This window comes from Mauremys mutica, unplaced genomic scaffold (assembly GCF_020497125.1).
Source record: "Mauremys mutica isolate MM-2020 ecotype Southern unplaced genomic scaffold, ASM2049712v1 Super-Scaffold_100198, whole genome shotgun sequence".
NCBI classification, from domain to species: Eukaryota; Metazoa; Chordata; order Testudines; family Geoemydidae; genus Mauremys; species Mauremys mutica.
In genome coordinates this window covers 44,664-66,532 of record NW_025423285.1, presented here as the reverse complement: position 1 = coordinate 66,532, position 21,869 = coordinate 44,664, and the positions used below count along the sequence as shown (strand labels likewise).

The window sequence follows — 21,869 nt, the reverse complement described above, 5'->3', positions numbered from 1 at the left end:
TTGGAGCCCAGTGCCCTGAACCTCTGCCCTCCTGGCCCACAAGGGGTGAGCTGCAGTCACCACCATGCTCTGCAGCAGAGAGAAGGGTCAAGCCAACCAGCCCATTTAGGATGGAGGAATCAACACCCTTTTTTCTGCACAGCCACTGACCATCAGCAGGATTCCTCCTCCCTCCTGTGCCTCAGTGCAACTAAATCTCCACACCTAGACAGCCGGTCCGTCCGCTGCACCCCAGTTCCCCATGCCTGAGCCTCCCTGCCAAAGCCCTGCACCTGGCTCCAGAGAATTAAGTCTCACATCTCGCTGGGAACTCAACTTCTTCTGCCCAGAGAGTCTCAACCCCTCTCAGTAGATGACCCGAGTCTAGAAACACAGTGTCCGTCTTCTCTAAAGAAGTACTTGGAGAGTTTTTCCTTGTGTGACCACGTGGCCTAATGGATAAAGCATCTGACTTTGGATCAAATGATTGAGAGTTCAAGACCTTTTGTGGTTGTGCTTGTGCAGTTTTACTTTGGGCTGAAAGTCCTGCTCCCTTCAGGGCTGGAACCTCTTCTTGGCCGCTCAGGCCAATGCTCTGGCTTCAGCTAGAGCCCCGGGAAGGAGTTGGGGGCTGGGTGTCACAAAGGCTGGGGCATGAGCCCCAGGCACTTCCAGTCTCGCCTTTGCCCTTCCTGACTTGCCAAAGACAATGGACGGCTGCCCGGGCTAGGGTGAGGAGCAGTTTCTCTCTGTCCCTGTGCTTGAGGGGGTTTGCTACATAGCACCTTGGGAGCCAGGGTGTTTCTCTGCTTCTCCCCAGCTGGGGAAAAGCCTCTTGGGGTAAAATCTCCTGCCCCACTGCAAAAGTGAGCACCTTGAGTGGGAACAGTAAGAGGCCCCACCAGGGGGGCTGGCCCTGCTTTCCTACCATCTTCTGATGTTGGCCACAGCGCATCAGCAGCAGTCTCACAGGCTGGTCTGTGGGTGGCCTTCAGTGGTGGTTTGGCATGGCAGGGAGCAGGCTGGCTAGAGGTCTTTGTCACTGTCTGCTGGCCACGCATAGGCATGGTCAGTGGTGAGCTGGAGTCGGTTCGCACTGGTTCGTAGGAACCGGTTGTTAAATTTAGAAACCCTTTTAGAACCGGTTGTTCCAGGACAACTGGTTCTAAAAAAGCTTTTAAATTTAACAAAAGTGCAGGCAGCTGTCCACCCGGCTCCGGCCCCAGCTCACGTCCCTCTCCTCCCCTGAACACTCTGCCCTCCTTCTCCTTCCCCTTCCCTGCTTCCTGTGAATCAGATGTTCGGGGAGGTCAGAGGGCAGGGAACAGGGGGATTGAATGAGGGCAAGGGTCCCAGGGGGACAGTCACAAAGGAGCAGGGGTTGGATGAGGTGATGGGGGGCAGTCAGGGACAGAGAGAAGGGATGGTTGGATGGGGCAAGAGTCCCAGGGGGCCATCAGGAGTGAGAGGAGGGGTTGGATGGGGTGGCAGGGGGCAGTCAGTGGACAGGGAAGGGGGGTCAATGGGTCAGGGGTCCGCAGGGGGGCATTGGATGGGGCATGACTCCCTGTGGGGGCACGACCCCCTCATGGGGTGAGGAGGAGGGAACCTGTTGTTAATATTTTGGCACCTCATCACTGGGCATGGTCCTCTCCTCCTCTGAACAGCCAGAGTTAGTCTGTGCTTAGAAAGCAGAGACACGGGAGACTCAAGACAAGGGGGTGAGAAAGATTGAGAAAGGACCTATGAAGACAGCAGCCCACACTACAGGGACACTGCCTGGTTAAGGGATGTGGAGGCAATTGAAATGTGCTTGGGAGCATGGTGATGAGGGATTGAAAAAATGTTGGATTCAGTGAAAGATGAGACCAAATGAGGGAAGCTGAATGGCAGCTCCACATAGGGTCATTGTGATCAAACACCCCACCCATGGGCACCTCGAACTGTGCTAGACACAGAGAAAAGGCAAAGAGGGATCCAGCCCCCGAGTGACCCTCTTCTGGGAGAAGAGCCCCTGGATAATTAGGAGGTGGGTTGGGAATGGAGTGGAAGGTCCCTCAGGACGAGAAGAGATGAAGGCCTCAGAGCTGGGGACACTAGGCAATACGAGTGAAAGGGCTTCACACCCTCCAGCAGCAACAGCTGAGGGCTGCAGGTTCGGACTGAGATCCCTGGGGAATGTCTCCATCCTCATCTGGTTTTGGTTTAGATTTAAACAATGATGCAGCCTCTGCTCCTGAGCAAAACCACCGGAACCTCGGTAGAAGTGGGGGAGCCACACAGCCCTGCCCTTCTCCATGGCCCCAACTCTCCTCTTCCCCTGGAGGCCCTGCCCCCAAGCCACGACAGACGCTGAAGCAGGGCCATGGTAAAAGCCACCTAGGGAGCCCAAGCCACTATGGGGAGCTCCAAACCCTTCACCTGCCCTGGGCTAGGGGCCGGGGTGCTGAAGAGCCTGTGGTCATCAGCTGAGGCAGCCAGGAATGCAGCTATGAGACAGCCCAAAGGAGGGAAGGCATCTCTAGCTGGACTCTCAGGTGCAATAGCATGGGGCCATCTGGACCAAAGATCTCCCTTGAGCGGGCATTAGTAACCCAGCAGGAGGGAAAAGAGAGACTTTTGTGCAATTGGGATGCTGAGCAGTAGGGCCTCTGGGGCTTCGTAGCAATACGACGCAGCTCCAGCAGGTCCTGCCAAGCTCTGAACTGGGACTGTGAGAGTCAGAGTCCCAAGGGCCGACCATCACCCCATGGGTCCAGCGGGCTGGGGGCTTTCTGCAGAACACCTGTGACCTCTAGTATTCACAGGGCAGCCTTGTCCACTGCGCTCCTTGGTTCTCTCCAGCTGTTCCCTCCCTCGAGACCCTGTCTCCTCCCCCATCTCTAATTCTCATCTCTGCTCTCACCCCACCCCCTTTGTTTGCTCAGGGACCTAGCCCCACCTTGCCGTGTTGTCCACTATCCCGTTTACCCTTCCAGATCAGCTGGGCCAGGAGCACATTCCCAGGGGGTTCTCCCCTAGGCAGAGAGCAGTGACGGCTGGTGTGTCCTCACGGGAAACCAGCTCCCAGAAACAGAGCCAGGAGCTGGTCCCAGCGCATCCCCCATCCGCTGCGAGGAGAGAAAATCACCCCCAGCCCAAGGCCTAGCTGCAAAGCGCTTGCTGAATTACAGGCTGTCTTGGAAGGCCACTGCACTAGGCTGGGCCCACAAATCCATCTCCCCAGCCACAGGGGGACGTCAGTGCCATCGAACTCAGAGCCGTGGGGAAGGAAGCAGACAGGGTTAAACCCTGTGGTGCTTATGGCCACCACATGCATTGGCCTCCCCTCAGACAGGGGATTTATTGGCCCTGGATCACCTGCACCCCATAGCCTGGATCTCTGACACCCCCAGACCCAACGGGGGAGCTGCTGTTGCAGCCCCTCTGGGGAAGAAGTAGGAGCCACACTCGCCAGTGGCAATAGTCCAGAGGTGGCCACAGACTCTGTGACGCAGGAAGATGGGGGCTTGGCTCTGCATCGCCCCGAGCAGGAAGAACAGAGGCTGAGGGGGGCACAAGAAGGGGCCAAGGTGACAAACAGGAACAGGGGAGATTTTTCTTCTTGTTGCAATTCATCAAAATCTCATCCCTGAAAAGCTCCAGGAGGAGGAAGCTCAGCCCACCAACCACTCAGTGAGCTACATAGATACAGGGCCGTCCTTACCCAGACGCAAACTACGCAGCTGTGTAGGGCGCCAGGAAATCTGAGGCACCAAATTGCTCCAAATTTCCTGGTGCCCTATGCAGCTGCGTACTGCTCCAGCGGCGAACTCGATCCCCCGGCTGGCTGAGCTGGCCACGAAAGCTGCCCCTGCCTCTGCTCTGCCTCTTCCCCAAAGCCCCCCCCCACTGCTCTGCCCCCACCCCCCTCTTCCCACCCCTGCTCCACCCCATCCCCCCCCACTCCGCCCCTTCCCCTGAGCTACACCCCGGTGGAGGGCAGAAGGGATCAGGCGCACCCGGCACTCACCGGGCAGTGGGAAGTGGAACGACCTGGCCCCAGCCTGCTCTGCTCCACCAGCTCCCAGCCGCGCCGCTGGTGAGTGCTGGGGGGTGTTTTCCTCCCACCCCCCCAACTTCCAAGGCTGGGAGCAGAGTGCAGCAGGCTGGGGCCGGATCACTCCATTTCCCGCCGCCCCGTGAGTGTGGGGTCGGGCCTGCCCTGCAATTACCGGGCGACGGGAACAGGGCCGTCCTTAGGATTTCTGGTGCCCTAGGCGAGATTATTAAACTGGTGCCCCTGTGCCTGATCTGCTCTTAGCAACACAAATATAAGCATACAGTATTGGAAAACTTGCCCCATTCACGTTATTAAAACCAGTTTAACTTAATGAAGCACACTGTAATGCTGATGCACTAGCACTAAAGAAGTAGCAATATAGAAAAAATTCTGATTTGACAGAATGATGCAAATAATATAATTTTTTTAATTTGTCAAAATTTTATTGGAAATTTATATGAAGAGGTATTGAAACAAAGATTTTTTTTTTAATTAAAAGCAATCTTTTTGGCTTTTTTGGCTGCAAAATCAGTTTAACAAGCTGAGTTTCCAAAGAGTGGGAAAATATAACCCTAGTTTTACTGGTAGATAAAGCACAAAGTGACCAAAATGAAGTCAGCACAGAATCATCTCATCTAGATTAAGGCAGCACAGAAATGTTACAGAAGTCCTATTGTACCTTATTTTTGTTTGGAAAGACATTAGCAATAGCAGCACATTCACATGATAAAATACATGATAAATCACTGCCTCTAAAGTTCCATCAAAAACTAACATTTTCACAGCTCTAGCATGATCTGCTGTACAGATTCTTCACAAGGAAGTGTCCCTGGCCTTTTTAACTCATATTAACTATGTATTTACTTTATGAAAGTTGGAGAAAACATTGTGAAAACGTAAAACATTGGCTGCCCAACTTCTGGGCTGGCAAAAGCTATACTGACTCACAGGAAAAAAAAATGAAGGAGAATCGTAGTACAACATATGGTCAGTCTATACCAGGGGTCGGCAACCTTTCAGAAGTGGTGTGCCAAGTTCACTGTAATTTAAGGTTTCTCGTGCCAGTAATACATTTTAATGTTTGTAGAAGGTCTCTCTCTATGTCTATATTATATAAATAAACTATTTTTATTATCTGAGGTCCTGGCCACCGGTCCTGCTCAGGCCACTGCCAGCTGAGAAAATGAAACCCCAGACCGGCAGCGGACTGAGCGGGACTGGTGGCTGGAACCCTAGACAAGGATCCCAGGCCCTGCTCAGCCCGCTGCTGGTCTGGGGTTCTGACCACCAACTCCTGCCAGCCAGGATCCCAGCCGCCAACCCCCCTCAGCTCGCTACCAGCCTGGGATTCTGCTCACCCAGGCTGGCAGGAGGCAGAGTGGGGCTGGCGGCTGGGCTCCTGACTGGCAAGGGGCCGGCAGCTGGAACCCTGGAGTAGCAGTAGGCTGAGTGTTGCCGGCACCCCAGACTGGCAGCAGACTGAGCCACTCAACCCCCCACCAGTCCTGCTCAGCCAGCTGCCGGCTGAGTGAATGGAACCCCAGGCTGACAGCAGGTTGAATGGTTCAGCCAGGGTATCAGCCGCCAGCCTGCTCAGCCTGCTGCCAGCCTGGGGTTCCTTGGGGGTCCCCAGGCCAGCAGCAGGTGCTGAGTGGGGCTGGCGGCCGGTATCCCAGCTGGCAATAGGGCAGCAGCCGGAACCCCAGAGCAGTGATGGGCTGAGCCGCTCAGCCTGCCGCTGCGTACCATCAAAAATCAGCTCACCTGCCACCTCTGGTGCATATGCCATAGGTTGCCGACCCCTGCTCTATACACTAGTAAGGAGATGAGCACATTACAGTTGTTGGAGGGCTCTTATCAGGAGTAACAGGCTATAGGAAAGTCAGTCGACATTTTTTGTTTCTCTGATGAAAACTGGCCCACTCCCTGCCTCAAACCAAACCTGTCACTAATAATTGTCAACAACTTAAGTTTCTGTTTTTGGCTAAGATATTGATTTAAAAAAATATTGAAATTGGATTCAGGATTGTTAGCAAGCATTTTTGGCAAACAAAGTTGTTAAATGACAATCTCAAGGGCAACACAGTACTGCTTTCATGCTTGGCTCACCCCCAGCCTGCTGGTCCAACAGCTGCAGTAGACCCCAAAATCCACCTCTTGGGGTGCAGAGTGGCAACAGCAGCAGCAAACCCTCAGGTCCAATCACACGCCAATGGGCACCACCACCAGCCTTAGGGACCATGGTGAAGTTAGCACAACATCTGATCTCAGGGACAGGTCACCCATGGAGCCACAGCAGCTCATCCTGCCCTGTGCAGCTCCCCCCAGATGAGATGGATCACTGGCAGCTGCCAGCCCGGGGGAGAGGCGCTCCCCAGCTAGGGTGACCAGATCCAGATGTCCTGATTTTATAGGGCCAGTCCCGATATTTGGGGCTTTGTCTTATATAGGCACCAATTACCCCCAGCTAGAGTGACCAGACAGCAAGTGTGAAAAATCAGGACAGGGGGTGGGGGTGGGGGTGGGGGTGGGGGGTAAAAGGAGCCTATATAAGAAAAAGACCCCAAAATTGGGCCTGGCCCTATAAAATAGGGATAGCTGCTCACCCTACCCCAACCCCCGTCTTGATTTTTCACACATCTGGCTAACCCCAACCCAGCCCCGTGTGACATTCCAATCCTGGCTCGCGGCCAGGAAGTGAGTTACTTTCACTTTCATTCCTCAGCAGGGAGGCAGCCTCCTCCCCCCACCTACCCCCCAGCACCTCACCCAACCCAGCCCTGACGGAGGGGAGGGAGGGGAGAGAGCGGGATGCTCCTTGGGAGGAGGGAGTAAGGAGGGGGTGCTCCATGGGGCAGGGCGGGAGAAGAATGGATGTTATGGGGGACAACAAAGGATACTGGTTCCAGAGCCTCTGAGCCTGCCTCACCTCACCTCAGCCGGGGGGGAGAGTCACACTCACAGGTGAGCTCCTTCCCCAACCGCTCCCCCTCCCCTTCCCAGAGACCCCAGCAGCCAATCCCCTCCCTCAGCCTGTGCTACATTCGGCTCTCTCTAGGACCCAGCAGCCCTGCTCTTACATGCTCCACTGCTTCCCGTCTGTCCAGCCTCCCAGCAGAGCGGTGCCCCCAGACCTAGTGGTGCCCTAGGCGGCTGCCTATGGCTAAGGGCAGCCCTGGAGACATGAGAGATAGATCAGGCTAGAGCAGAAAGTGGTTGGGGGCGGGGGGTGAAGGGTTTGAAATGCAAGGAGAAGAAAAATCTTTCTCCTGCTCCTTCTCATCAGAGCATCTAAAAACCGGGTGAGAGATACCTCTCCCCCACTGCAGTATCAACTCTGGTGGGCTTGGGCTGAGGGAGGAACTTCTCTCCCCAGCAGCTCCAGCACACCTGAGCTGGGCCATGGACACCTCCCCACACAGATCTGGTGTGCCTGGCCTGGGACAGGGGAGGGGCTCCTCTCCTCTCCATTGGGGACATGGCGGGATGAGAGATGTGACAGGGCTTTATGGGAATTCATTATTTGCCTGATTCATGTGCCAGTCCTAGTCCTTGCTGACCCAAACAAACAGGTTATCCTGCATGCTGATGCCAGTTTGGAGGGTCTGGGAGCACTCTCCTACCAGGAAGTGGAAGGTAAATGTAAATCTGTGGCCTTTGCCAGCTGAGGACTGTCTGATAGCAAAACTCGCTATCCCATCCACCAACTGCAGTTCTTGATCTTGAAATGGGCTATCACTGAGAAATTTCGAGACTACTTGTCCGGTGCTCAGTTTCAGGTATGGACAGAGAACAATCCACTGACTTATGTGTTACCAAGGGCTGAGCTGGATGCTACAGGGCAGAGATGGGTGGCTACTTTTGCTAGCCATAACTTCAGCATTCAATACCAATGAGTTGGTATAACAGGGAGTGTGATTTATCAGGACCACCAATTCTTGGCTTGGGGGAGGATGTAAGCAGGGTCAGAATGAACTCTACCCTGCCATCTGTTGGTGATGTGTTGTAAAGGCTTTTTGTTGCTGATGTGCATGGTCACACCCACCCCGCATTGCATGATAGGGGTGCATGTCCAAGTGGTGATTTTTGGCTGCTGTGAGATCCCCAAACTTTTTCTTCTTATGGCAAGAGTAATAAAGTGTAGTAATCCTGGTGATATGAATCAAGGACAGTAGAACAGTACTTAGCAGTTCTTGATTTAGGGACTCACCCGAACATACATAAAAATCGTTAGACAAGGGACATGGGTTCCAAACAATAGCAAATTAAGAGAGATTGAACATCAATATTTGTGTTTAGCATCATGGGATTTTTTTTTAAATCTCTAAATGCAGATTTTATAGTTTTCTTCTCTCTTTAGTTTAAAAATAGAATTAATTATAATCCTATTAAAAATAAAGAGTTATAGCATACACCTAAAATCTTTGCTGAATAAGTAGAAATTTTAGTCACACTTAAGCAGGTGGTCTCTGATGATACTTAAAAGCAGAAGTTCGTAGGAATAGAGTGCTGAATGAGAACCTGGCAGAAAAGTTTTGCTGGAAGAGTTAGCAGAGCAAGATTGTTAGTCACAGGTCAGTGGGGGGGGGGTATGCAAATTCTGGACTCTGGGACCACAGGGGGCACATGACTATTGCATCACATGCACCCCCTCTGCAACTAACGTTTGTTACCTCACTCCATACCAACACACCTTTCACACCTCAGGACCAAAATACACCCTGAAAAGAAATCTAACGGCATAAGCTTAGGAGGAAACAACTGCAGCACTAACAACAATTTTAAGAGATTCAAAACCGTCTCTGTCTTTCCACACCAGGGACAGCACAAAAGACATCAGCAGGCACTACAACCAACCAACCAACCAATGTTGACTTTTGTTTGAGATCCCGGCTCCTGTTCCTTTGCAAGGTGTGTGCGTTTGCTCCGGGTTTTAGTCTGCTAATACAGCGGGGGGGGGGGGCGATTGAGCCAGAGGTGCTTGCCTGCTGCAGACACGGATCCAAGGCTGAACCTCGTCCCCCACAAGCTTGAAAGCTTAACTGAAAACTGTTTAAGAAGTGCTCCCGTCTCCGGCACTCAGCTACCCAGCTCCCAATGGGGTCCAAACCCCAAATAGATCCTTTTTACCCTGTAGAAGCTGTAAAATCCTGTGACCAGGGGAGCTGCCTAGCAGCCTGCGCATCTGCCTGCCAGCGCGAGAGCGCATAAGGCACTAATCCGGATAGGGGCGGCTAGGTGGCACGGGGAGGGTGTGCAGAACCAGCAGAGTGGCGCAAAGGGAGCGTGCTGGGCCCATAACCCAGAGGTCGATGGATCAAAACCATCCTCTGCTACGCGTGCGCTTGTTTCTTTTCCCTCTGGGCCTTCAAGCGAGCCAGTGACCAGCAGAGCACCAAGAGCCTAGGCCATGAGGCAAGAGGTGGCTGAGGCGAAGCGGCGGCCTGCCAGGGAGCTCCCTGGCACCTCTGGCTGCCTGGGCTGAAGGCAAGAGGCAGGCCTGGGCGTGGTGAGGGCCTCCTGTCCTGGAATGAGGCTGCAGTGCTTCCTGGTCCCCTTTTCCCACCCACACCGGCAGGCGGCTGCTGCGGGAGAACACGAGGGAGGCTCTGGGGGCGCTAGGCAGCGCTGTGTGTGTGGCTGTCAGGGGAAAGAGCCGAGGCTCCTGACTCGACCTGCCATTGACTCGCGTGGCTCTGCGCGCCGTCAGCCGGGGCGGGCCAGGCCGCGGACGTGACTCAGGCTTGGGCCGCATGGCCGCGCTTTCCTGACGAGGCATGAGGCAGGCCAAGAGCTTTGCACAGCGTGCAGGGAAGTGGGAGGGAGGCGTCTTTGAGCCGGCCTGTCTCCTCCGCTTCTCCCTTGCCGCTTGGGCGGAGGCGGGAAGGGAGCGAAATGTTCCCGGCTGAAAGTTTTTGTGCTCGGCCTTGAGGATTAAGCCTGAGCCTCCGGCACGGCTTCTGGCAGATGGGTTTCTGAATGGCATCCAGCCCGCTCTTTGGATCAGCAGCTGAAAGTACTGAAGCCAAGAGGCAGCAAAATGGGACCTTTGAGGCTCCCCCCCCCACAGGCCTCAGGGAAGCAGCACAGGCTTAGCATCGTCTCTGGGTGGGCTCGAACCACCATCCTTTCGGTTAACAGCCGAACGCGCTGACCCATTGCGCCACAGAGACATGGAGGGGCCAGGCTGTATTGAGCCCAAAAGCCGGGAATCAGCTCAGGGCATACGGTATAGCACATGCGTGCAGTGGTTAGCCAAGCAACAGCAAGGAACTGGACTGGTATGGAGCGGAAGTTCTGTGGGAAGGAACCGAAAAGAGCACCGGGGCTGTGGTACAGCACTTGCATACGCTTTCTTCGGCCTTTTTTGCTGGAAGAGTTAGCAGAGCGGGATTGCTAGTCACAGGTCAGTGGGCGGGTTTATGCAAATTCTGGACTCTGGGACCACAGGGGGCACATGACTATTGCAGCACATGCACCCCCTCTGCAACTAACGTTTGCTACCTCACTCCATACCAACACACCTTTCACACCTCAGGACCAAAATACACCGTGAAAGAGATCTAACGGCATAAGCTTAGGGGGAAGCAACTGCAGCACTAACAACAATTTTAAGAGATTCAAAACCGCCTCTGTCGTTCCACACCAGGGACAGCAGAAAGGCAGGGCTGGCTCCAGACCCCAGCGCGCTAAGCAGGCGTGTGGGGCGGCATTTCGTGTCAGGACGGCATTTGGCTCCTGTGGACCTTCAGCAGTCATGCCTGCGGGAGGTCCACCGGAGCCCTGGTCCCCTCTTCCCGCGGCTCCGCTTGAGCTCCCGCAGGCATGACTGCGGCGGGTGCGCTGGTCCCGCGGCTTGGATGGAGCTCCCGCAGGCATTCCTACGGATGCTCCACTGGAGCCGCGGGACCAGCACACCCGCCGCAGACACTTCTGCCCCGGCCGTGGGACAGGGGAAGGGCAGCTCCGCCCTGCTTGGGGCGGCGTAATTTCTAGAGACGCCCCTGCAGAAAGGACATCAGCAGCACCTGCAAGTGACCAACAAACAGACCCCTTGGGCACCCTGACTCTATCTTGCCACCCAGGTGTAGAAGCTGCTGTAACACGCAAGCTCTGTATGTCCTTTAGGGCTAAACTTAGCCAAACAGCCGGGATCCCTTGCTGATGCTTAGAAGGTGTGCCATCTCCCTGAAGTCCAAGCAGCATCGGGGGGGAGGGGAACAACAGTTTCTTCCTGACAGGGATTTTTATTCTATTCCCCCAGAGCTCAAGCTGATGGGGGCAAGTGTTTGTGCAGGGCTCTGCCTCCTCGTAGAGGGGGAGCAATCAACTAAGTCTTTTGTCCACGGATGATCCACAGTGGCTTGTCTGATGTCCCAGTCAGGGCCTTCTCTTGTTGAAAAGGAGATTACGCCTCTTCTGGTAAACTACCATTTCACACTTGGTAATGCTTCTCTCCTGACTGGTGGCGGGGCAGCGGCAAGGGGGTTTACAGCTTTAGTGCCAACGCTTATATATCACCTTACAACATGGGCTACGGCTATTAAAGGTGAGAATAATGCATGCAGCAACTGACGAGCTTGTCATAAACTCTAAACACGTTTTTATAAAGCTGATGCCTGTTTTAACAACACTAACAAACAGGTGAGCAAGACTAGTTTCCAGCCATGCGTTTGTCACTTTTCAGTAAGGCCTAGGGGCCTTGGCATGAGCTGGCACCTGGTCTGCCAGTGTCAGAAGAGGATCTGCCCTCTCTTATCCCCGGGTGTCTGTACTGGGAGCAGTACTGTTCAACTTAGTCATAAATGATCTGGGGAAAGGGCTAAACAGTGAGGTGGCAAAATTTGCAGATGATACAAAATTGCTCAAGATAGTTAAGTCCCAGGCAGACTGCCAAGAGCCACAAAGAGATCTCACAAAACTGGGTGACGGGACAACTGAATGGCAGATGAACGTCGGTGCTCATAAGTGCAAAGTAATGCACATTGGAAAACATAATCCCAACTATCCCTATAAAACGATGGTGTCTAAATTAGCTGTTACCACTCGAGAAAGAGATCTGGGAGTCGTTGTGGATGGTTCCCTGAAAACATCCACTCAATGTGCAGCGGAGCGTTGAGAATCATTAAGAAAGGAACAGCTAAGAAGACAGAAACTATCATATCGCCTCAATAGCAATCCATGGTACGCCCACATCTTGAATACTGCCTGCTGATGCGGTCGCACCAATCTCAAAAAAGATATATGGGAATGGGAAAGATTCAGAAACGGACAACAAAGATGATGAGGGGATATGGACCAGCTTCTGTCTAAGAAGAGATTCATAAGATTGGGACTTTTCATCTTGGAAAAGAGATGACTAAAGGGGGATATGAGGGAGGTCTATAAAACCATGACTGGCATGGAGAAAGTAAATAAGGAAGAGTTATTTACTCCTTCTCATAGCACACGAACTAGGGGGTCACCAAATGAAATTAATAGGCAGCAGCTTTAAAACAAACAAAAGGAAGTCTGTCTTCACGCCCCACACAGTCAACCTGTGGAAGTCTTTGCCAGAGGATGTCGTGAAGGCCAAGACTATAACAGGGTTCAAAAAAGCACTAGATAAATTCATGGAGGATAGGTCCATCTATGGTGCTTCACCAGCGGAGTCCCTAGCTAGGTATCCCTGTTTGCCAGAAGCTGGGCATGGGCAACAGGGGATGGAGCACTTGATGATTCCCTGTTCTGTTCATTCCCTGTTCTGTTCATTCTATCCCCATTACCTGGCTTGCTTATTTATACCTATGACTGTCTTTAACTGTTGTATGGGTGATGTACCCTCACTGCTTGCTGACTGTAGCTTGAACTCACCCACAGTATACCCCACCTTGGGGACATTGCACACTGTATAAGTTATGTGCTGTCCAATACCAAAAGTACTAGCATCCCCCTATACTCTGTATGTCACCCCTGATGACCAGTAACTGATGTTACAAACTCTCTGTATTATCTATTCTTAAACATTTTCTAATAAACATTTAAAACTAAAATCGCCCTATACTCTGTATGTCACCCCCGATGACCAATATCTGACGTTTCAACTCTCTGTATCGTTCATTTTCAAATATTTTCTAATAAACTTTTAAATCTTGGCCTATCCAAGGCCGTGATCAAGTGTCTTGATGTTTTTGGTCTTTTGGCCTCGAGATGAAAACCTTGTCTGTGTCTTGGGAACCTTGAGGTAAAAAATTGTCTAAGTTGTAGCGGCTCCCGTCCCGGGAAGCCAGGCCATCAGAGAGACGACGTGGCCCACCTGCTGCTGGGGAAAGAGTGCAGCTTGCATTTCGCTTCTCTCTCGCTCTCTCCCCACCGGAAGTTGGTCCAATACAAGAATGACCTCCCCTGCCTTGTCTCACGTCAGTTTCTCCTCAGGGCAGAAGGTCGGGTGTTGTCAGCCACTCTCCAGAAACTGGACGGCCACTCGATCCCTTTTGTTACCTGCCAAGTGAGGCTGAGTGCACTGGCAGGCAGCGCCGTTTGAAGAAGTGGAAGATTGGACAAATGACCAGGGAGGAGTATAAAAATATTGCTCAGGCACGCAGGAGTGAAATCAGGAAGGGCAACTCACGCTTGGAGTTGCAGCTAGCAAGAGATGTTAAAAGTAACAACAAGAAGGGTTTCTTCAGGGATGTTAGCAACAAGAAGAAAGTCAAGGAAAGTGTGGGCCCCTCACAGAATGAGGGAGGCGACCTAGTGACAGAGGATGTGGAAAAAGCTAATGTACTCAATGCTTCCCCACCCTCCCCCTTCGTGATTTTGTCTTCACGAACAAAATCAGCTACCAGACTGCTGCTCTGGGCAGCACAGCATGGAGAGGAGGTGACCAGCCCTCTGTGGAGAAAGAAGTGCTTCGGGACTATTTAGAAAAGCTGGATGAGCACAAATCCATGGGGCCGGATGCGCTGCATCCGAGGGTGCTAAAGGAGTTGGCGGGTGTGATTGCAGAGCCACTGGTCATTATCTTTGAAAATTCATGGCCATTGGGGGAGGTCCCAAATGACTGGGAAAAGGCTAATGTAGTGCCCATCTTTAAAAGAGGGAAGAAAGAAGGAGGATCCGGGGAACTACAGGCCAGTCAGCCTCACCTCAGTCCCTGGAAAAATCATGGAGCAGGTCCTCAAGGAATCAATTCTGAAGCACTTAGAGGAGAGGCAAGTGATCAGGAGCGGTCAGCATGGATTCAGCAAGGGCAAGTCACGCCTGACTAACCTAATTGCCTTCTGTGAGGAGAGAACTGGGTCTGTGGATGAGGGGAAAGCAATGGATGTGTTCTTCCTTGACTTTAGCAAAGCTTTTGATACCGTCTCCAACAGTATTCTTGTCGGCAAGTTCAAGAAGTTTGGGCTGGATGAATGGACTATAAGGTGGACTATAAGCTGGCTAGGTCCTCGGGCTCAACGGGTAGTGATCAATGGCTCCACGTCTAATTGGCAGCCGGTCTCAAGCGGCGTGCCCCAAGGCTCGGTCCTGGGGCCGGTTGTGTACAATATCTTGGTTAAGGATCTGGAGGATGGCGTGGACTGCACTCTCAGCAAGTTTGCAGATGACGCTAAACTGGGAGGAGCGGTCGATACGCTGGAGGGTAGGGATAGGCTACAGAGGGACCTAGACAAATTGGAGGATTGGGCCGAAAGAAACCTGATGAGGTTCAACAAGGACAAGTGCCCAGTCCTGCACTTAGGACGGAAGAATCCCGTGCACTGCTCCAGACTAGGGACCGAATGGCTAGGCAGCAGTTCTGCAGAAAAGAACCTAGGGGTTACAGTGGACGAGAAGCTGGATATGAGTCGACAGCGTGCCCTTGTTGCCAAGAAGGCTAACGGCATTTTGGACTGTATACGTAGGGGCATTGCCAGCAGATCGAGGGATGTGGTTGTTCCCTTCTCTTCGACGTTGGTGAGGCCTCATCTGGAGTACCATGTCCGGTTTTGGGCCGCACACTGCAAGAAGGATGTGGAAAAACTGAAAAGAGTCCAGCATAGGGCAACAAAAGTGATTAGGGGGCTGGAAGACATGATTTATGGGGAGAGGCTGAGGGAACTGGGATTGTTTAGTCTGCAGAAGAGAAGAATGAGGGGGGAGTTGATCGCTGCTTTCAACTACCTGAAAGGGGGTTCCAAAGAGGATGGATCGAGACTGTTCTCAGAGGCACCAGATGACAGAACGAGGAGCAATGGTCCCAAGTTGCGGTGGGGAAGATTTAGGTTGGATCTTAGGAAAACCCTTTTTCACTAGGAGGGTGGTGAAGCACTGGAATGGGTTCCCTAGGGAGGTGGTGGAATCTCCTTCCTGAGAGGATTTTAAGGTCAGCCTTGACAAAGCCCTGGCTGGGATGATTTAGTTGGGGATTGGGTTGGACTAGATGACCTCCTGAGGTCCCTTCCAACCCTGATATTCCATGATTTGAAGCTGTTCCCGTGTATCAAGGTGAGCTGCAGCTCAGCGAACCCCAAGGATCTGAGCGAGGTGAGCTACTTTGCAGCAGAGGCAGACCAAGCAGCAGGTACAACGCGGGGTCGCACCCCGGCCGGCAGATAGAATCTCATGTGCGAGATCCCGGCTCCCCTTACTTTGCAAAGTGTGTGCGTTTGCTCCGGGTTTTAGCTGTGGGCCAAGTGCCCTCTGGCTTCTCGTCCGGGCTCCGTCCTCCATGCGCCTGGGCATCAGCGGGACTGTCTCAGGAGAGCACCTGCCCTATCCCAATCTCCGCCCAGCCGGGGAAGGAGCAGAGGCAGCCCGGAGAAAAGACTCCTTTGAGCGCCGGAGACGGCCGGAGCATCTTATTTGCATAGCCACAGTGCATTGCGTGCAGCGAAGCGAGTCCCTGGTCAAGGGGCTGGTTTTGCTCCCTGTGTCCCCGGTTTCGATGATCCAACTCGGGCTGCCAATCGGTTCAATTCCATTTCCTCTGAAAGCTAGCGGTGTAGCGGGCTGGGAGAGTAGTCACCCTGACTTTTGGGAGCGTAGGCGGTTGCCCCGGCAGTGCCTCTGCGGCATGTTCTACATATTCTGCTTTCTCTTCAGTTCATATAAATCTTTCGCCTTTTACTAAGGATTTCTGTGAAGAGGAATGTTGATGAGTTTGTACCCAATTTTTTAAGGCTTTGCTTTGGCAAGGCTGTTGCCTGCTGTGAGAAAAACAGAAGAGTGCTCCCTGAGCTGGTGTCACTGGCTGAAGCTTTTCTATAGTATGAAAAAAAGTATAGTAGGGGGCACCTGGTATTGGCCGCTGTCGGCAGACAGGATAGTGGGCTAGGTCTTTAACTTGGACGGGTAGCTGGGAAGACAGTAAATCAGACAGAACCCGTTCGACAAACCTCTTCATTTCCTTGTTATTGCCTGACTCCTTTAATTCTTTTCCTTTTCCTTATTTCCCAGCAGACCGACTAGCCACCAGATTTGGGTGCTAGCAGAGGGACCCGACGAGCTCCTTCTTTTCGGCAGTGTTGAACATGCCAGGGCACAGTCAGATTCTGGATGCTCATCTGAATGTAACGCCTAGCGCTCACCTTTATATCTGTTTCTTAGCTCTTTTGGGCCATCGATCTTTGGTCTGACCCGTAGGATCCCTGCATTAGGAGAGATGGCTAATTAATGAGCCCACAAACCTTGGAAATCAAATGAAACTTGAAGTCCGTAGAAGACCTCGAAAGGCCCTTGGGGGGTGGAGTGCGAGCTGAGGAAGAGTTCCCTGCACAGCTTACCTCTCCATTCTCGTTTTCCTGTCCTGAGCGCAAAAGCCAGGAAGCAGCTCCGGGTAGGGAGGGGATACCATATGTGTGCAGTGGTTAGACAGGAAACAGCAAGGAACTGGACTCGTATGGAGTGAAACTGTAAGCATCTTCTGTATGCCTGATGACTGCAGGTTTGACAGAGTTATGTGGGAAGTGGAGGCTTTCGGTGGGCTTTCAGAGGAAATGTAATGGAAAGGCAGCCGAAAGTGGAATCCCAGGTTTTTAAACAATCCTCCACTAACACACCAAACAGCTCAGGTCTAGTTACTCATTGAAAATTAGAATAAAGTTACAGCAAGATTTCATCATAAATGAAGTCAAAGCCTAAAGATTTCAGAACGCAACTGCTATAAGGAGCCACGAGGGAAGCAATACAAAGTCAACCTTGCCTCAGAGAAAGGCAGTTAAACAATTTCTCTTTTTTAAAGCAGCATAATCTCCCCAAACGGAAGGGCACTGTTCCCGGAGAAGGGTCCTGGAGAGGGTTTTCCTCGTTGGTGCCGGCCATCCACCTCCCCCAAAGGCGGGAGCTAGGTCGACGGAAGAATTCTTCCGACCAAGGCGCGGACTGATGTAGCCGCGCCGATTTACGTTCCCCGTGCAGCCCAGGCCCGAGGGTCGGTGCGTGCTGAACAGTTAAGTCAAAACAGCTCCATCCGTCAGAGGTGTGCAAAAGGGAAAACCCGCTCCTGGGCGACGCGGCCACGCCGCCCTAACCCCCAGCGTAGCTAAGGGCATTCGGGGAGGCGGTGGGTGGGCCTCAAGCGACGGAAAGCCCTCCTCCAGCATGGGGTTGTGACAGCCTAGTCTCCGTAGCACAGAGACAGGAACAGACAGCGAAAGCCAAAGCGGCCCCAGGGCAGGGGGCGAGGCTGCCTGTTGGACGAGGAGACCAGGCGGGACAGGCGTTTTGGACAGGCCGTCCTCCCGTCAAAGGAGGAAGAGCCTGAGAAGAAGGACCGGGCAAGAAGCTACAAGCAGGGAAAGAAGCAGAGCAGGCAGGCAGCTCCCCTTAGAGCCAAGGAAGGCACCAGTCCAAACCCCCCAAAAGCAGACTAGAGAGCAGAGCAGCTGCAAAAGACCAGGGAAAGCCAAGACCACAGGGAAAGCCTTATAAGACCCAAGTAAAGCTTCAGAGCTGAGCTTTGCTTACAAGGAGGAACATGTGACAAAGATACCTAGAAGTACAGGGCCTGTGGAAAAGAGCACTCCCACAGGACCAGAATAACAACTGCTTTCCTGAGAATCTGCTATGCAGCGCACTAAGCCTAAACAACCCACTGTCTGTTTTCTGTTGTTCAAACTAATCCCCAGGGGAGAGGGCAAACGCAGTCCCCCACTACCACAAATTATGCAGTTGAGTTTCCCACATTTGGGGAAATCACAGGGGTCAGCACACCCACAGTGCAATGGATGAGCCTCACCCTGGGAAAACCACCTTCATGATCATGGTATCTCCCCTGCCAGGTAAGTATGAGTTCCTGCTGCCCGCCCGCCGCCCGCCCTCGCTCGCCCCGCACTTATAACACACGGGGCGGACCGCCGCGCCCCCACCGCCGGCCTCGCCCACACTGGCCCCCACTGCCGACAGCTGCCCCGACGCGGCCCCCGGAGACCGTCTCTTCCCCACGCCAAGCTCCCGGTGCCAAAGTCGGGCCCTGCCTGGCAGCCTGCGTCCGCTCCCACAATGCTCTGCTCGCACACAGATCTGCATACCCGCTCACGCGGCTCCGCCCCTCCGCTCGGGCCCCTCCCCCTTCCCGCCCGGGCCGCCGCTCTTGCGTGCTCAGCTCTTTGAGCTCAGATGGGGTGTAGTGCTCAGATCGAGTGCGACAGACCTTAACTTTGCCATGTGACGGTCATTCTATCCCCATTACCTGGCTTGCTTATTTATACCTATGACTGTCTTTAACTGTTGTATGTGTGATGTACCCTCACTGCTTGCTGACTGTATCTTGAACTCACCCACAGTATACCCCACATTGGGGACATTGCACACTGTATAAGTTATGTGCTGTCCAATACCAAAAGTACTAGCATCCCCCTATACTCTGTATGTCACCCCTGATGACCAGTAACTGATGTTACAAACTCTCTGTATTATCAATTCTTAAACATTTTCTAATAAACATTTAAAACTAAAATTGCCCTATACTCTGTATGTCACACCCGATGACCAATATCTGACGTTTCAACTCTCTGGATTGTTCATTTTCAAATATTTTCAAATAAACTTTTAAATCTTGGCCTATCCAAGGCCGTGATCAAGTGTCTTGATGTTTTTGGTCTTTTGGCCTCGAGATGAAAACCTTGTCTGTGTCTTGGGAACCTTGAGGTAAAAAATTGTCTAAGTTGTAGCGGGTCCCGTCCCGGGAAGCCAGGCCATCAGAGAGACGACGTGGCCCACCTGCTGCTGGGGAAAGAGTGCAGCTTGCATTTCGCTTCTCTCTCGCTCTCTCTCGCTCTCTCCCCACCGGAAGTTGGTCCAATACAAGAATGACCTCCCCTGCCTTGTCTCACGTCAGTTTCTCCTCAGGGCAGAAGGTCCGGTGTTGTTAGCCACTCTCCAGAAACTGGACGGCAACTCGATCCCTTTTGTTACCTGCCAAGTGAGGCTGAGTGCACTGGCAACTGGCAGGCAGCTCCACATGGAGCTTCCCACCTAGACATCCCTGGATGAGGTGAGGTGGTGCATTGGCAAAGGGGGCGGTTTGAGCAGGGTGTTGTTTGTGTGTGTGTGTGTGTGTGTGTGTATGTGTAATTTTGGGAAGTGATGTCACAAACTGCTGGGGCTGGTTTCCTATTGGTGTGACCGATTTTTGCAAAGCTTCCCCCCCAATCTTCTTTTGGCACTAGGGCTTTCTGTGCTGCTGTTGACAAGGGCAGTGGCACAAGGGGCTCAGGGTGGAGAATCAGGGAGCCGGCGGGGTGGGGGAGAAAGGGTGCACGGGGGTGTGTGTGTCACAAGGATAAGAATCACATTTAGCCCTTGCACGGCAATGGTGGTGCACTCATGCACTGCCACAGCTTCTAGTACCATGATTATTTATCTGTACAACAGCAGCACCTACAGACACCGGGGCAGAATCAAGGCCCCCGTTGGGCCAGGCGCTGCCCAGACACAGCGAGAGACAGGCCATGCCCCACAGAGTTTACAGGCTCCACACCCAAAAAGTGGGAGAAGAAACAGAGGCCCAGTGTCACACAAAAGCAGTGAGAGTAAAACCCAGGACTCCTGGCTCCTCCTGCTCTAACCACTAGACCCCACTCTGCTCCCAGAGTTGGGGACAGAACCCAGGAGTCCTGGCTTCCCAAAAGGGCAGGAGTGGGGTCTAGTGGTTAGAGAAAAGGAAGATGGGTGTCAGGACTCCTAGGTTCCAGTCCCAGTGCTGGGGTTAGAGTGGAGTCTCATACGTTAGCACAGGTGGGGCTGGGAGCCAGGACTCCTGGGTTCTTCCCGTCCCGCACTGAACCACCTTGCACAGCAGGAGGGGGCTGGGCAGGAAGCGATGATGGGATGAAAACTACCAAGAAATGCAAATCCTGGAAGGAGCCTGTGTCAGGAACTGGGTGGTACAGAAACCACGGCCCCCATCTCATCTCTAACCCCCCCTTGGCTGGCACTGGATCATGCCCCCTGTGCCCCCCCAAACCACCCCCTGTGAGCCCTGGGGGGAAGGGAATAGCCATGGTGCTGGGCCCCCCATCCAATTGACGTATTCATTGTCGCAGTGACTCAAGGTGTGTGCACAGAATGGGGATGGAGTGTGTGTGTGGATGGATGGATTTCTGCATGTGTTTGTGTGGTTTTCTGTGAGGCGTTGGGTGGGGGGTGTTATTACAGCTGTGGGGGTTTTGTTTGTGGCTGTGCAAGTGTGTGTGTTCATGTGGCTGGATTTGTGATGTGTTTGCATCTGTTAGCAGTTGTGTTGATGTTGGCTGGATTTGTGTGGGTGTTTGTGTATATTAGCAAGTGTGTGTGGCTGCATTCATGCATGTGTTTGTGTATGTTTGCAATTGTGTGTGTGTGTGTGTGTGTGTGCTCTGCTGCCCTTTTTCGGCGCAACAACTGTTTCTCTGTATGTCACAGCCCCCATACTGTCGACCCCGGTGGTGATTTCCCCATGTTACAAGGGCTGGCTGGCCTGACCCTTCTCCCCTCTGCGGAGTGTGGTGGGGCTGCAGCTCACTCCCTGTGGGGCAGGAGTGCCAAGGTGCGGGGCACTGGGCTGCGATGCACCTGGAGAGCAGCTCAGGTGAGGTGGGGCAGGGCGTGTGGTGTCCGTTCTGTGTTGCCTGGTGCTGGGCCATTGCACAATCCCCAGCCACACCGCACAGTGCACCCCGAGAGGGGGCAGGAGGCCAAGCAGACTATCCAGCATGAGGGGGAGAGGATGTGTGGTTGTGGGGAGGAAAAGCCTTGGGCTGCTCTGGGGGAATGCAGAGCAGGGGTGACACCCCAGAAACCTGCAGCAAAGGGATGGACAGGTGGGGTGGGTGGATAGAAGAGGCAGCGAGCCTAAAAACTAAAAGGGGAGTGTGGGGTCTAGTGGTCAGAGCGGGGGAGGGGGGCTGGTGGTCAGAATTCCTGGGTTCTATCTCCAGCCCTGGGAGGGGAGTGGGAGCCAGTGGTTAGGGTGTGTGTCAGGGGGAGAGCCAGGACTCCTGGGTTCTCTCCCTGGCTCTGACTCTCTCTTGTGCAATCCCTCGGCAGTAACCCAACTCACCAGCGTGTGGGAGCGAGGGGCTGGGGCCGGGTTGTGACACAGCCCAGAGTCCGTACTGCCCCTTTGTTACCCAACCAGGGCAGGGTGGGGGATGGCCTGGGAGACCCGCTAAGAAAGGGGCTTCTGGTGGGTTTGTGTGTGGGTCACGCTGCCCCCTGCTGGATAGACCCCTCTAGGTCAGAACCAGTCTCAGCCCGGGTCAGACCCTGGGAGCCCAGCCCCCTCTGTCGCCATGGCCATGTCTATTGGTCTCCTGGAAAGGTCCATTCTCATGGGTAGCTGTCCAGTGGCAGTGAGTTCCACAGGCCTCGGCACAGGCTGTGTGGGGTAGGAGGTCCTTGTGTT

General features: G+C 53.4%; 3 non-coding genes across 3 annotated transcripts; 1 reads left to right on the top strand and 2 right to left on the bottom strand.

Annotated features, from left to right (window-relative positions):
* Nucleotides 1–10,120: 10,120 nt before the first annotated feature.
* TRNAN-GUU lies at nt 10,121–10,194 on the bottom strand. Its single transcript has one exon. It is a non-coding gene; the product is annotated as a tRNA-Asn (tRNA).
* A 5,873-nt stretch (nt 10,195–16,067) lies between these two features.
* On the top strand, nt 16,068–16,183 carry LOC123359840. Its single transcript, XR_006575931.1, has one exon. It is a non-coding gene; the product is annotated as a U5 spliceosomal RNA (small nuclear RNA).
* Nucleotides 16,184–18,108: 1,925 nt separating this feature from the next.
* LOC123359837 lies at nt 18,109–18,272 on the bottom strand. Its single transcript, XR_006575928.1, has one exon. It is a non-coding gene; the product is annotated as a U1 spliceosomal RNA (small nuclear RNA).
* Between the last annotated feature and the right edge of the window lie 3,597 nt (nt 18,273–21,869).